General features: G+C 39.6%; 1 protein-coding gene across 1 annotated transcript in view; it reads left to right on the top strand.

The window, feature by feature from the left end:
• Positions 1-17,673, top strand: part of LOC119574360 (serine-rich adhesin for platelets-like) — a gene marked incomplete in the record, with an annotated part of 179,217 nt that overhangs the window by 141,271 nt on the left and 20,273 nt on the right.

Here is a 17,673-nt window from a genome sequence, read left to right on the forward strand (position 1 = left end):
AAAACCCTTAAAGGGGGGAAAAAAAGGTTTGTTTTAAAAAAAAAAAAAAAAAATTTTTTGTCTTTTGTTCTGCTGGATATGTGTTGGTGTGAGAGTGGTGAGGAGAATAAAAGTAAGAGGAGCTACACAAGGATGAATCCAAACACGAAGATAACGTTCTTTTAACAATTTTTTTTAAGTAGGAAATTAATTAAATACAAAATTATTTCAACTACAATTGAATTAAAATTTTAACGATATGCGGCAGAATGTAAACGCATTAGTGAAGGGTGACATGATAAATTGTTTGCAAGCAAAGCAAATTTTTCCTGGTCAGAAATGCCGCTGCAATCACATTTTTTTGAACTCAGTCGGATTCGCTCCCCCAATTCGGTTTTCCAAGGTAGTCTGTCTAAGCTAGGGTAGAACCAAGATTTCCCAGGGGGGTTCCTAGGCCAAAGTCCCGAAAAAAATAAAGGAACTGAAACGAGGGGGGAAAAATCCAAAATAACCCACTTTTTTCTGCCATTTGTAAAGGGGCGCTCGTGACAGGGTATCTCCCGAGGGTCTAACTGTAACGAATCACCGATCCCCTTGGGTTTTTCCCCCAAACGCAAGCGACTTCCGGGGGTGAGAAGGGAGTGTTAAAAAGCCAATAAGATGAAAAAACTTAGAACCCTATTGAACGGACGTGAATTGGGTTCCACCGACTCGAATAAAAGTTGCCGACTGAACGAATAACTTGGGGTTTAAATTTTACTTACCTTGTGGAGGTAGATCATTAGGGTTTAACGTAACCCCGGGGTAATATGTGGCACCTTGTGACTTTGATATGAGAAAATACTCCCACTATACCAAATGATAAATTTAACAAAAATCCGTCAAGCTCATTCGCGCCTTAAAGGGGGGACCGTCCCGAAAAAGGGGGGAGGGGGAAAAAAAGGGGGGGGGAAGTTATAAAATCAAAAAAATTCTTATCGATTTCCTTTTAATTTTTAATATTGTTATTTTAAATTCCCCACCTTTTCTGTAATTTTTTTTTAAAATGACCCCCGGGGGGCGACGCCCCCCCAAAAAAAAATTTTACCAATACGCTTTTGCGTCCGCCTTTTCCCACGTTTTGCAATTTTGCAAATTTCTGCATACCTTTAATAGAATTTTATGAAAAAAATTTTATAAAGAAAGTACTTAATTTTCCTCTTTAAAAAATGTAAAAAAGAGTGAAAATGTTTAATTTGGGCTCGAGTTATGACAAAAAAAGAATGAGTACCCCCCCAAAAAAAAATTTGGAAAAAACGTAAGGTTGGTTACCTTACCCGGCCATGACGTTGCACTGGTGGTTCACCCATTGTATTTGTGTTTTCTCATGCACATGTTTACAATGAAAAAATGCTTGTTGGGTGTACATGTACCCCTGTGTAAAAAGTTCATGTTACACATGTGTGAAATACTGTAACATGTTTTTGGTGTGTGTAAAAATATTGATGTGTAGCAGACAGTGTATGTGTGTCTATGTGATTTTTAATATACAGGGTCATATGACATTTTTGGCACATTTCCTAAGAAGTTGGCCCCGTGTAACAGAAGTTATATGGTGTGGTGTGTGTGTTTGAATGTCTACACGTGTGTACATTTTTGTGAACAGGTATGATTGTATGGTACATGTAAAAATTTTGGTATGCATACTTTTCGCATGTCCGTTGCATTCGCGTAGTTTTAGTGGGCCTACATATATATATTTTATATATATATATATATATAATATATAATTATTAAATATATGGGCCCTATATAAAATTTCATGTACGTTTACGTTTTGTTTGTATGTATGTAGTAATAATCGTTTTATTGTTATTTTTTTGTTTTTTCTACTTATTCATATTTTTTTTATCATAGACCAAAAACTTGGGGGTAATCATTATAAACAAAACCCCTTACCTCCTCCGTTCAGTTTCAGTAGGTTTGGTCAATAACAATGTCTCTTTTGCCCTTTACGATATTCAAAGGGTGAAAATGGCCGATCGGCGTTGGGGGGGTGTGGGTTTTCGCCCTTTTGATGCCAATTTTTTGCTGCCGGACCTAATAAAAAGGGTGGGTATTTTCCTTCGTATAGTATTCGAAAATGGTTATAACTCTTTTCGACCTCGCAGCCCGAGCCCCCCCCCCCCTCCCGCTCGGGAGGGCCCCCTTTAAAAAAACGTGTCACTATCGAGCACTTAAAAAAAGCCACGCTTATTCCTCTTGAGAACAACTACAAACAACCAAAGAACAAAAGGGCGAGGGTGTTGTTACCATAGCTCCCCGTGGTAAACTGACTGGGGAAAAAAAGGGAAAGCGAGGTCAGGCTGAGGAAAGAGGGACCGAATTAATTTGGTAAAAAAAAAATGTAGGATGTTCGTGTAAAGATCAATAAAGTCAGTAGAAAATTTAAACGAACCGAACAGTAAGAAGAGTGAAGTTTAACAACCAAAAAACTCATTCAAGAAGAAAAAGGAAAATTCATGAATTTCGTGAAAAAACTCAGGGGGTTTTAAAACATGTATCTTCATTTATTGGGGTGTCCCTTTTTGACAATAAAGAGTCAAGCCGACACACTCAATCGCGGCCCAGTCAGTCTTTGTACAAAAACCCCCCCCCTTTTACAAAATGGCGGTGGTTGGTTTGGGGCCAGGTTTAATTTTGTGGCCAGTTTTTTTTTTTTATACAGTTTAGCCAATTTATTTCTTTTGTGCCCATTATGACACTGTTTTTTTAATAGATCCACAAAACAGTTTTTGCCTATTATTCATGATGATAAAAATTTTCCCACCCCTTCCCCAACGGGGAATTTGGAATGACGATTTCATAGCTGACGACAGGGGTGACATGGAGGATTATGTTTATCGTAAACCCTTAGACCTGCCCCGCCCCTCCAAATACACCCTGGGGGTGTCTTAGAGACCGCAGAGGGTTAGTAAGGAGTGTTTTTGGGCATCATTTTTTGTTTTTCTGGGATTCTAAAAGTTTAAAAAAATTTTGTTTTTTTCCCCCCCAAAAAAAATTATATACAAATTAAGACAGAAGTTTCCGAAATTATAAGGGGGAAGAAGCAATGTCTTTAACAATTGGGGTATTTAAACATATTTCCACGCGCGCCCATACGCACGCACGACACTACGCAGCAGCACACATACGCACGCACGCACACTACGCACGCACCCACATACGCACGCACGCACAATACCAGCACGCACAATACGCCGCACGCACCCCTACGACGCCAGCACACTACGACGCATACACACATACCAGCAACAACATACGACGCACACACACATACGCACGCACACACACATCGCACCACACACCTACGCACGACACACAATCGCCCGCACGTCACAAACGCACGCACGCACACATCGCACGCACGCACACATACGCACCACACATACCCGACACATACCCCGCACACTACGCACGAAAACCCACGCAACATACGCACGCCCGTACACACACCACACACACACACACACACACACACACACAACAAACACAACACACACACACACACACCACACCACTACGCATAGAGCACACCCATTCTCTCTCTCTATCTTTTCTCTCTCTACTCTCACTCACACACACGCACCCCACATACACAAACACACACACACACACCACACACAACACACACACACCCACCACACCCAAAACACCCCACACACCACAAAACACACCACACACACGCACACCACACACCCCCACACACACACACACCCAACACACACACCACAAACAAAACCCCAACAAAACACACAAAACTCACTCATCCTCACTTACTCACTCCTCACTCACCACCCTCCTCACTCACTCATTACTCACCACTCATCACTCACTCCTACCACTAAATCACGCACGCACGCACCCCGACACCATACGTACAAAAAGTGCACACAGACAATTGCACACCCCACAAATAAAAATGTGCACTCATACACTCAGCAGCCCATACCCAAGTCACACAGACACACATGCCATTTTTTGGCACAGATTTGCCGGGGAAGGGGGGGGCTCAAAACCCGGGATATTTTTAATAAAAAATTTTTTATAAGGCCGCGGGGGTTTTAGGCGTGGCTAAAGACGTCACGACGGCAATATGGTTCGGGGTTCAGTCACTGGCTGGGCTTGTCCCTGGAAGGAACTTAACCTTGATTCCCTGCCTAATGTGGGGGTAAGCCCCCCAATTAAAATGCCGGGTAAATAGAATGGTGACCGATAAAAAACACTGGGTGGAAGGCAAGGGAAAACCACCGCTCTAAGTTGCAAAAAAACATAAAAACTCCATTTCCCCAGGCCGGGGGCCCGGTGATTGAGCATCGGACTAAAGAGTCACGCGGCAACCCAAATTTCGAGGGTTCGGGCACCGGCCCGGGCGCGTTTTTTTCCCCTTGGCAAGAACTTCACCTCGATTCCCTCCTGACTGGTTGGCCAAACCAGCCCAAGTCAGTGGGGCCCCAAGCCCGGAAAATTTAAGAGAAGATTCCCAAAAAAAGGTAACACTGGCACTCTCAGGGAAAAGGGGATGGGGACCCTCCCAAATATCACCCCAAGAGATCACAACATGAAAAACTACAAAAAAGTATCATGCGTGACCATGGCAGCCAAAAAAAAAAAAAAAAAAAAAAAAAAAAAAAAAAAAAACTTCTTATTCCAATAAGTTTGTTTATTAGATTATTTAACACTTATTTTTTGTTTCATTTGTGGTTTTCGGGATTTTTGTAGATAATGGGGAGTTCTTCCATTCCTCATCGCATCCCCCTTTCATTTCACAAGCTCCTCCTTTTCTGCTTCGATTTTTTACGCAAGTCATCCTCAGAGTATGATGGGGTTTTTTGGTAGCTCCCTCAAAATACCCCTTGAGTGATGCATACCAAAAAAATGTAACAAATTAGAAAGCAAATGGGGGTGTTCGGCCCCACAGGAGGCAGGGGACCCCTCCCTGAGTGATGATCCAAATCAGCTTCCCCCAACGAACACGTCCTTGGCCGTAAAGACACCGGGGATAAACTTGTTTAGAAATCCCCCCCATTCATAGCTAGTGCCACGCTGGGATGCTGGTTTTCGTAGAAAATGGTGAAAATAGTGTAAAGGGGTAATGGTAGGATATAAACACCAGGAAAAACCCTTTGGGGCCCAAACCCAGAAGTGGTGAAGTTTTAATTAAAAAGAAAAGTAATTTTTTAATGAAATGTAAAATATGGTGAATACAAAAGAATCACAAAAAATCAACAAGTCTATGTTCTATTGTATTTAATTTTTTCCGGAAATTGAAGAAAGAAGAAGGTGGTTTTAAAAGTAGCTGGTCTTTTAGCAAGCCACATTTTTAAATGCCTGTAGAATCCTAAAACTGAGCAGTTTTATCCCATGTGTTTTATTTATTGTAAATTTTAAAATGGTTTAAATTTTATTTTCAGCAAAACTAGATTTAGGGGTGCTCTTAGAAGAAAATCATCTTGTTAAAAAATAAAAAAATTTTAATATGTTTGCATATTTTTGAAGAGAGTAAGAGTTTAAAGAAATTTTCTGTTTCCTTGATTTAGCATTGCTGTTTTATAAATTTTTGAAAAACATTTTCATTTAAAGGCCTTTAACTTCTTGTTTCCTAAAAAGGAAGGACACACATTTTTGTTCTAAAAAATTAAAAAAAGTAATTTATATATATGACAGTAAAAATGATGATGTGATGTAAAATAATGTAAAAAGTAAAAGATTTTCTATAAAAAATAGTGTATTAGGGGACTAATTTTCCAAATTTTTGAACAGGATAGAAATTTGCTGTGGGATTTTTTCTTGCAACGAAGAATAAAAATCCTTATGCTTTGCTTAAATTTCAAATTGGGGGGGGGGGATGTCACCCCAAAAGCACACCAGTGCCTATGTCGGTCTTAAAAAACAAAGCTGCCGTCCACAATGCCTGTTGCCCTTCCCTCAAGATTTGTATAAAGATGAAATTTAATGTGCATCTGTAGAACCATTAGTGCTCGCTGATTAATTTCCAAAAAAATAAAAACTTAGTTTAAAATGAAAAAACCACCATCGCAGTTTTGCAATGTTACATTGTGTTCGTTCAGTACACAGTAATTTACACATTCGTATGTATAGTTTTTTATCTCATGATGTTAAAAAATGTCAGTGAGATAAAAAAATTTGTAGTTTTGGAAAGTCCCTATTTTTATTTAAAGAACCCAAAATAACAGTCTTTGATTTTGGTAAAAAACTTTTACTTCGCCCCAAAGATATAAAGGACTGGAAAACATTTCCAAGACTTCCAAAATATATACATTCAGATAGGCCATGATAGGCCTTTTCCTATGTTTTGCAGCTTGTAATTAGATTTGTCTAAAGTGTCAGTTGTTTTGACTATTTTAAATTTGGGCTCCTAGTATTAAAAACTTGCAAAAATGTAAAGCAATATAATTCACTTTTGTTTTTGCCTCCATTTTTTGGATTATATGTATTTTTTGATCTCTCTTTTGTCATATGCTTTTTGTAGAATTAAAGGCAATAATTTTTGAAGGGCAAAAGTTTTTGTTTCGGGGAAAAAATTTAAACAGCTTTGCCTTGTCTGTTTTGTAAGTAAGCATTTCCTAAACTTTGTAAAATCTTGAGTCCATTTGTGAATGTTGGGGTTTTATTTTTTTTTTTAATTAACAGAAATTTATTTCTAAAATATGTATTTACAGTTTAATAGAATTTAAAAAAATAAATAAATTAAAAAAAAAATAAAATAAAACCCATACACCAAAAAAAAAAAAAATTTAATTTTCTGCAGCTGTGGAAAGTCTGAGGAAAGGGAAAATTTTTTCTGAGTAGCGTCAAAAAAAGTGCTAAGATCCCATGTATTATAATAGAAAATGCGTATGAAAATTTTTGTTTATAGTTACGTTTGAAATATTGATGAAACACTTCAAAACAGTACTTTTTTTTTGATTTTAAGTTTATGTAAATTTTCTAAATTTTTAAGATCTATTTCGTATAAAGTTGATTTTTAAATTTTTGGGAATTTTAATTCCCCCAGGTGAAATGTGAAATATTCTTGTTTATTTTCACAGAATATAGTAATCTTGTAGGGAAATTTTCAAAAAATTTAGTAAAAAAAAAAGGTTTTAAAAAAAGTCACAATACAAATGACCATATGTTGTTAAAAAAGTATTTTCTCCTGATACTTCCTTCCTTCCTATCCTTTTGTTGAAGTTGATTGTTAAGAATTCAAAGCCTTACCTCCTTTTTTGCAGTATGATGGTTTTCATTGGTGGACCCCAATACCATCAGGCGGGTGCTTGAATTTTGGGTAGCTGAAACCTTTATACAGGGCAACTTAAAAGGGGAAAAGGAGTGCTCTCACTCTTGATAGAGTGGATGTAAGAGTAATGGTACAAGGGTTTCACATATCTTTGATTGCATTTGTTTGCATAAAATTTATATAATACTAGTATTTTACCAAAAAACTGATAATACCCCTAAGTTTTCAAAAACATGTTTTGGGTAAGGGGTTGTGTAATTTTTTTGCTGTAAAGACAGATTATGGTGTAATGTTTCTAAAAAAAATTCATTTCAATGTATGCAGTGTCAGTAAAAACCTATTTTAGAAGCCCTTTAATCCTTGGTTAAATCATCACAAAAATGTTTCCCGGGTTTAGCTTTGATGTGGTAAAAAAAATGAAGGGAGGGACAGCATCACGGCAAGCGTGCAAAAACCCTGATGGAAATTGTAATTTGAATTTTTAAAATTTGATCCCAATATTCAATTTTTTATGACCTTTACCGTTATTGATGAGATATCAATACTTAAAAATTGTCTAAACATTCTGAAATTGATTTTTTCCAAGATTGTAAAAGAATGTTAAATGCCAAATCAGGATAGTGATATTTCATTGAAAGAAAATACCCCAACTGATTTTAAAGAATTGGATTTAGATTGGTAAAGCAACCAATGAATGAAATAAAGTTTGTTTTGAATTACAAACAAATCCACTTGAATTTTTTGAAAGTAATACAAAAACTGAAAACCAAAAAAGAAAAATACTTGGTGCCCAAACCACACTAATGTGATGCAATTGCTTTTGTAAGAAATTCATGGAAGATAAAGTTCATTTCTTTATATAAAGTCCCCCCAAATCCCTTGCTTGTTTTTGGGGGGGGCTTAGGAGACAGGACAGGCCTAGGGGGGATCACACCTTTCTTGGATCCAGCTTTGCCTCAACAAATTTTGCAGGGGGCTTTCCTTCTACCCTTGGCTTGGTGTCAGTCATAAAGGCCCCGGGAGCCATGGGCATGTTTTTCCCTTTGGGTTTAAAATTGTTTGCCTTATCTTTCATGGAGCCTGGGGGTTGAATTTTTTCCTCCCCCCCTTTTATATCGACCACCAGGGCCCAAATAATGAAGATGTTTATAGTTTTTTTAAGTGCATTTAGGTTTGCCCCTATAAAACTAGCCATCAAATTTTGATTTCCGGGTTCCTGACCCTGTCCTTTGACCACGGCCCGAGTACTAATTTCCCCCCCAAAGCTTGATCAAAACTATTCATTCCGAATCATCCCGACAGAATACCTTCTTCCTTTTAACATTCCCTCCCTCTTCTGTGCACGTTTTATTGTCTACCCCCACCCCCCTTTTTATACTCTTTATCCTTATTGTTTTTTCCATATGTCCTCCCCCCAATTTTACTGATTTCTCCATACCACCCCCCTTTTCCCCCCCCCTTTTTACTCTTCCATTCTAAAAAATTTTTGAGGGTTTATCAGAGTCAGCCCCGTAGTCTGACACTGACCTTTTCTTCCAAAAAAGTTCAAAAATAGGTAGGCAAAGTGTCCTGTCGCGTCATTCGATAGTTTACGCCCTTTCCCCAGTTACTTCCGAGTCCCAAGCCGTTCACCATCTACCTGACTGACCTCGCTGGGAAAATTTTTCCCGCCCAACCTCATTTCCCCCCGAAAACTTGTACCAGAAGGTTTTTGTCCCTTGACGACCCCCCCAAACCCTTTTCCGATGTTTTTCATGGGGGGCAAGGGGGCGAGGATGAGCCTCAATGTGGGGTCTCTGTGCCCTTTGGGGCCCCAGCCCTTTTTCCCCCTGTTTTCTATTTTACCCTTTTCCCGCCCCTTCTACTATCTACTTCCTACCCCCCCCCAAACCTTTCCCCCTTTTGTGTGGGGGGCTTTAGGAGGGGGAGGGCTGGACCCAATGTTTGGGTACTCCCCAACCTTGGGATAGCCCCGACTCAACAATTTTTCAGGTCCCTTTTTTTTTTTTTCTTCTCCTCTCTTCTCTCTCGAGTTCTCCCTTTCTTTCTCTCTCTCTCTCTCTCTCTCTCTCTCTCTCTCTCCTCTCTCTCTTTTCTTCTCCCCTTTTTTTTCGTCCTTTACCAAACCTTCGCTACCCCCCTAGGTGTGAAGCCGTGCTGAAAGGATTAAAGGCTGACTTTTTGCCAGTCTGAACGGCCTGAGGGAGCCATGGGCACGGGATTCCCCCGATTTAGTAACCAGCCCCTTTCCCTCAAGGGGACCCGGGGGGGTGGACTGTTTTTATCCCCCCATAACAGGCTTTCCCTGGCCAGCAAGAAAAAATATCCCCACTATTTGGGGGAAAAAGAGGGTTGCCCCTTTAAAATACCCCCAAAGAGTAACCCACCGATTCCCTACCCCCCGGTCTCCTTTGTCCACGGTCCGAAAAATGCAATAACTACCCCTCTCAATGCATACAGTACAGTGCCAAAAATCAACCCCTTTAAAGGGAAAATTTTCCACTCTCCCGCTGCTCAACTTAAAAACCTCTACCCCCACAACCTCCCAAAATCAACCACCCATCCTCCAATTAATACCTTACAGCCCTTTTTGACCCCCTCCCATAACACTACCTCCCCAACACTACTCCATCTTGCACGCCTCGCCTTTTTTAATACCCCTTCTCTACAAAAATCTTGTACTCCCCTTTAGCGCACCAAATGGACCGATTTTCGGAAACCCCCCCACAGCTCCCCACCTTTTTCCCAAAAATGTCTTAAAAAAAGTGGTAAAATCCTTTCCCTAGCCGACCCGCCCCTCCCCTCTTGTCACAGTAACTCCGAAAAAACCCAAACTATAGCATTACAAAACAAAGACATATATGGTAACCCCCTCCTTGCAGAAAACCCCCTCCTACCCCAATATTGCACCGGAACAATTTCAATCTCCCCCGCCAAAAAAGCCCAATCATACAAAGATTGGTCAGATTGTGGAAAGACCTACTGCCCGTCTCAAGGGCTATGATGAACATAGTACAAGCTACCCTTCCCCCCCGAGGTCATCGAAAAAAACCCCAAAATAGCCAAAATTTCCCTTTGGCATGACCTTCCCTTTTAAGTCTACATAGGAGGAAATCCCCCTGTTCGTCCATACCAACCTCCCCCCGTCAGTGCCAAAAAATTTTTGGGTCTAGGACACCCAGCCCAAAAATTGCCGTTCCAAGCCCGAGCCCCCTTGTGCCCAAAACCCGGCCATACCCGATCTACTGTATGGCCCCAATCACGCAATGGGCCAACTGTGGCGGCCCCCATAATGTTTTTTTTATAGGGGATGTCCCACCTACAAATTGAGTCTGAGGTACAACCTTTAGATTCAAAATTGGACTCACATACGTAAAGCCGAAAAGGAGCAAGTCGACGTGGTTTTTTTCTCTATCCTTACTCCAGAATATGCTCATTCGCCAATTTTTCCCAAAACCCCCCTCCTAATCTAACTCCCCCTCTCTACTTCCTACCTTTCCCCCGTCAAACTTTTGCCATCCTAAACCAAAAACCCCCAATTCTATTACAGATACTCCCAAACACCACTACAACCCCAACACCTTCCCCCCTCCCTCCCCCGCACTACCCTAAACCCACAGAAAAAAACGTTTTCCACCCCTCTTCCCTACCACAAAAATCACCTCCACCTTCCTTTTCCCCTACCTTGAGGGCACCAGCCCTCTCTTCCCCCCCCCCCCTACAAGAAACCCTTTTTTCCCCCAAAAACCCCAACCAATCCCCAGAAAAAACTATTGAAAATATTCAAGATACTTAAAGAAAACTGACACTCAACTCCAAAATTTTCAATTCCTGCTCCCTTTCCCCCCTCCAAAAACTGCTGATATCCATCCCTCCTAACGTATCCCCCCCACAACCATCCCCTACCCCCTCCCACAGCCATCCCCCCGACCCCAACCCCCCCCAAATTTAACCCCCCCCACCACCCCCTACCCTTCACTCCCTCCTGGATACACACGTGTCCCTTTTGTACAAATATCCCTTTCCTCAGACCCCATTTCCCAATACCCCCCCTAGTAGAACGCCCCAACTCCCACACCTCTACCATCTCAGACCTTTCACCTTATCCCCCCTTAGCTCTTCCCCCCAAATTCTCCAAAAAAGTAAAATCTATAACAAAGTATAACTATCATTCTTTGGGAAATTCGCGGGTTTCCCTCCCACAGACCTGACCTTTGTCTATCCTTTCCTTATAACCCATGTTTTATGCCTTCAAAAAACCTTTTTTACACATCCCAAAAAACCAAAACCCAATTATCATTTTTTCCTTCCCCCCATTCCCCTTTAGTTCCCTCCCAAATATCAATCAGAAAAAACCCCATGTCACACCTCCCTTTCAAACCAAAGTCCCTTGCACAGTTATTGTATCTTCCTTCATCGTTGATCACAAAAAAATTTCAGTCTACTTCCCCCCTTTCCCCCCCTTTACTTTGTTGCTTTTAAAATCTAATTTTTCCAAATTCAAAACCCCTTTCCTCATGGGTGACTTTAATGCCGCCACACTCTTTTGGGGGATTCTATCCCAACTCCCAGGCCATCTTAGAGCGCTTCCTTCCCCAGCTGACCTTACTATTCTAAATTCAATCGCCCCCACACACTTGATACACCACGCAAAAACTTTTCATGCAGGACCTCTCTCTATGCTCCCTTCTCTTCATTTAGTTCCATTTTCAGCTTAGACCCCTTTCCCCATAGTGACTACTTTCAGTTCTCCCCAAATCACATCTATTCAATGTTGGGCCGAATCCAAAAAATACAGCAACATCCCCCCCCCTCTGCCCCCGTCCTCCTATGAGATACCCTCATTTCGTCCCCTTCCAAGTCGCTAAGAATGGGTGTTATTTTTAGCCCGGTCAGGGTGGGTTTTCCCCCTTTTTTCCCCTTCTCTTTTATTAAGCCCCCAGAGAAAATACCCCATTTCCTTCCCCCATCCTCTGGGAATCCCATAATGCCCCATTTGTTCATCTGAACTCATTCTGCCCCACAATCGTGCCGTAACATCATGAAAGGCCCCCGAGGATCATACGTATGCCGGCAAATCCCATCTTCTCCTTTTCCTTCCCATTAAAATTTACAACCCCATATGGACATCAGGAAATTTTACTTTTAATTGGCGAGAAGCTCTTTCCCCCTTCCCGAAACCAAAAATCGGGGACCCCCCCCAAGACTATCGCCCCCTCGCATAATACTGTTGTGCAAACTTTGGCAATGGCGAACTTCCCCTTAATGTGTTTTTATCTTGAATCTCACAAACTTCTCTCTCCTTCCCCAAAACGGTTTTTGCCGTGCCAGAAGCACACTGACCCCTTGCTTATTTTTAGACATAAATTTTCACGCATTTTCACGCCATGAAAACCGACTAGCTTATTTTTTGATCTAGAAAAAGCTAGAACGACATGCGGTACCCAATTTTCCAAAATTTTCCCTCTAGGCGTACTGGAAACAGGATGTCTAATAAAACTTCCTCTCCCAAAGCACTTTCCTTCAAAATTGCCCTGCCATCATCTTTTTCCTAAAAACGAAGTGCCCCAAGGCAGGTGTCATTTCCCCCTTTTTCCTTCTTTCTGTTTATAATTGCCTCAGTTTTACCCCAGGGGCCGGTCTCACTATATGTTGATGATTTAACCCTCTATGCCCCCTGGCCATCCCTACCAAATCTTACAATTTCCAAACTGCAATCTCACAGTATCTTCCTGGGCCACAAAACCATGGGTTCCGCTTTTTCTACCTCTAAAAACTTTTTCCATCCTTTTTTCTCCTCTGGTTTGGACCCCACCCCACTTTTATAGGCACTCCACTCCAAAACCCTTCCTTTTCAAATTCCTAGGGGCTTTTTTACTCCAAAATTCCTGGCGAGACCATATTTTACAATTAAATAAAAAACCTCCGCCGCCTTCGAATTTAAAACTCTCTCCCAAATCGGGCTCAGATCGCAAAATCTCCTTTAATTTCAGTTACATTGCCTCTACTCTTGATTTGGATGCCAATTACTCCTCTGCCTAAATTCTCCTTTTCCCATCTTGATACAATCCATCACTGTGGTCTTCGCTTAGCACTAGGATTTGCTCCCCTTTCCCGTGAGAGCCTGTACCTGAATCAGGGATACCTCTCTATCTCGACGTCGTGCCTTCTCTCTCTCCGATGCTTTTTCGATTCCACCAAAATTTTCCCCCACAAAATAACTATCCACATCCCTATTTTCCACTTAGCTTCATCCCACGTTTACCCCACCCTTTCCCCACTGCATGATACCCTCCCCTCCCATTCCCCTTTTCCCCCCTCTCCAAAACCCCCGTTTTTCGTCCCTTCCTCCCTCCCGGTTATACCCACCCCCATATTTCTCTCTGTTTTCCCCGACCCACCAAAATCAAAAAATCCCCCTACTGCCCTTTTTTTCCCATTCCCCGACCTGTCTCCACTCATTCCTCTAGTATTCACTTAACTGAGGCTCCCAAACCACCACGGTTGGTTTTGCAGTAAACTCCAACCCCTACTTTAAATCTCCCCTTCCCCCTGAAAACCCGGTCCTATACAAAACTGTATGCACTCCTTTTTTTCTCTAAAACCATACTCACTTCCCCTTCCCCCTATTACAATTTTTACTGACCCCCAATCATTAACTTTTATAAATCATACACACCACCAACCCCCTTTTTGAAATCCGAAATGGTTTTTTACCCGTCCAACGCCCTAAAAAAAAATCAAATTTTGTGGGGCCCCGCCATGTTGGAATCCCCCCGGGAAAGAACGCAAACACTACACCCACGCCGCTTCCCATCATCCAAACACGCTCTCAAAGTATCCCAAACCCCGGATTATTACCCAATTTAAGACCTTGTATAACGATGGCAATCTTTTTTGGGAAGCCTCCGCATAATAAATTACATTTTTGTAAAACTACAAATTTCCCCTTTGGTCATCCATTCATCGGAACAGCGTTGGGAGACCCCTCTGCCCGCTTACGCATGGCACACCCCTCTAAACATCCCATCTGATTACAATCTGATCCCCCCTTATGTTCCTTATGTAATGTTCCCCTTTCAATCCCACACATCCTATCCTTCACAGACCTCCCAACCTATCAGACATCCTTACACAATCCCACACTTTCTGCTTCAACAACCTATTCTCTTTCCTCAAACGCATACATATCCTTCATCAATCTAACTCCTTACACACCCGACCCTAACCCTTTCACTCACCAATTCCTTTGCCCAGCTTAGACAACTAATCACTAACTCAACCACCCTTCCCTAACATTAACTATAGTGCTACATGACCTTAGATGTCTAGCACATTTATCTTGCTTTTAACCATTAACCATTATCTACTTCCTAAGGTGTGAGAGCCGTGCTGAAAGGATGAAAGGCTAACTTTGTGCTAGTCCTGAATGGCCTGAGGGAGCCATGGGCATGGTATTCCCCTGTTTTAGTTGTCTATCCCTTACCCCCCAAGGGGACCCTGAGGGCTGGACTGTTTTTCTCCCCAATATACTCCAGGCTTACCATGGTCAATAATGAAGACGTTTTACCCTTATAAGGGGCAATGAGGCTTGCCCCAGCAATTCAAACTCTCCCGATTCCCTGACCCCAGGCTCTCCTTTGACCACGGCTCTGAACACTGCAACTACTACCCCCTCTTCAATGCCTACTAGTATGTTATCAACCCAAGTCAACACTCAATCTCCAGGAGACATTCCTACTCTCCCAACATGCTCAACTTCATCACCTCTTCCCCAACAATCTTCTTCATCAACTACCCCAACATGTCTTATTACTGCTTTACAGCCTTATTGCCCATCTCTCCATAATACTACTTTCCTCAACACTATTCCCTCTGCCATATGCCCCCCGTCCTTTTACCTTCTACTCTTTCCGTAGCTGACCCGATCGTTCCCGTCTCGTCACAGTAACACTTGAAAACCAAGGTATAGCATTATCAACTCTAACTGATCTCTCTGGTAACTCCATTCCTGCAGAACCTCACCCAGCCCACAATAATTGCACCAGAACTGTCTCTGTCTCCCCAGCAAACTGCCCTATTTATAACAAAAAACGGTCAGATTATGGAGAAGACTTATTCGCCTGCCTCACGGACTCTACTATGATGTGATATCAGTACAGTGCTACTCCTTTCCTCCCAGAGGTCATTGTAAGAACCCCACTAACACTGCCAAAATTACTTTCCATAGACATAATAACCTTCCCTTTAATGTTTACATTGGTGGAGAACCCATTCAGTCGATCCATGTTTGCGGCGAGGATGTTGAAGTTACAGAAAATTTTACATACCTTGGTAGCGTAGTCCATATCTCTGGGTTGTCAGACCAAGAAGTCAGTAGACAGATTGGTCTGGCAACAGGAGCCATGAACTCGATCAACAAGAGCGTTTGGAGATGTTGGTACCTATGCAGAAGGACCAAGCTGCGTGTCTTCAAAGCCTTGATACTGCCAGTTTTGCTCTATGGAAGCGAAACCTGGACCCTATCCAATGTCTTGGAGTCTCGCCTTGGTGCCTTTTGTAACAAGTCCCTTCGCCGAATCATGGGGTTTCAGCTGGCAGGCCCCCGTGTCCCAACCGGCCCGGGTTTCACCGGAGACTGGCATGGGACCTGTTACTTTCATAATCCGGGATCGCCAACCTATTATGGGCACCTAGCTTGTCTCCCTGGCGACCCTGCCCATCAGGTTGTACCTCTGCGAGACAACCCTGGGTGGGGGAGACCTGTGGGACGACCAGGAGATTTTAGCTATATATTTTTAATAGAGAGAGAAAATATATCTATATGAATATATATATATGAAATCTATAAAATATATATATATGAATACTAAATAAATATATATATATATAGATATATATATAAATAATAATGTATATAAATATATATAATATTTATAATATAATATTTATAATTATTTTATATATATATATAATTTTTATATATAATATATATATATAATTAAAAATATATATAAATATATATAGAGAGAGGGGAGAGAGGAGAGGGAGAGAGAGACAGAGAAAAGAGAGAGAGATCTACATATATAAATATATAAAATATATAAAATAAAAAAAATAAATTTTTTAAAATATTTTAAAAAAAATACATACATAAAAATATAAATTATATATATTATAATATATATTATATATAAAACTATAAATAAAATAATATAGTATATATATATAAAATATATAAAATATTATATATAAATATATATATATACATATAGATTTATAAATTAAATATATATATATATAATATATAAATTTTATTTTATTTAGAAGATAGATAAAAATAGATGATAGAAAAGATATAAATTTGATATTAAATAATATAAAATATATAAAAATATACATAAATATATATATATATATATATTATATATATATATTTATGATATATGGGCCCCGGGGCCAAGGGTTTAAAACACGGATCAAGAGGGCAGGGCGGAACTAGCGGGGGGCGAGCCCCGGCCGGGGGCGGTTCCCCGGGCAAGGAACCACCCGCCCGAGCCCCGGGGGCCCCCCCCCAGCCCAGTCGTGGGGGGCAAGCCCCGGGAAAAAAAAGAGAGGGAAACCAAAAAAGGGAACAGCGGGCCCCTCCCGGGAAAGGAAAAGGGGGGCTTAACAGGACCCATCCAAAAAAAAACAATTTTAAAACAGCGGGGACCCGAGGCCAAACATGAACCCCGTAAAAAAAAAAAAAAAAAAAAAAAAAAAAAAACCCAAAAAAAAAAAATATAAGGAATAAAATAAAAAAATATAAAAATTTATAAATATGTAAAAAATTAATAATAAATTTTTAAAAAAAAAAAAAAAATATAAATATAATTTTTAAAAAAAAAATAATTTAAAAAATTTTTTAAAAAAAATAAAATAAATAAGGGAAAAAAAAAATAAAAAAATAAATTATAATTTTAAAAATAAAATATAAAATATAAAAAAAAATAAAGAAATATAATATAAAATATGTGAATATATATTTAAAAAATTTTTTTTAAAAAAAAAATAATTAAAAAAATTATATATAATATAATTTTTAAAAAAATTTTATATATATATTATTCTTATATATATAAAATATATATATATATAATAATTATATATATTAAAAATTTTTATATATTAAATATTTTAAAATATATTTTTAAATATAATATAAAAAAATATATATATAAAATAATTTTATATATAAATATATATATAATTAAAATATATAAAATTTTTAATATATAATATATATAAAAATAATATAAAAATTAAATTTTATATTTAAAAATAATTTAATATATATAAAATAATTTTATAAATTTTTAAAAAAAATAATTTTAATTAATATATATATATAATAATTTAAATAAAAAAAT

This window comes from Penaeus monodon, chromosome 6 (assembly GCF_015228065.2).
Source record: "Penaeus monodon isolate SGIC_2016 chromosome 6, NSTDA_Pmon_1, whole genome shotgun sequence".
Classification (NCBI taxonomy): Eukaryota; Metazoa; Arthropoda; class Malacostraca; order Decapoda; family Penaeidae; genus Penaeus; species Penaeus monodon.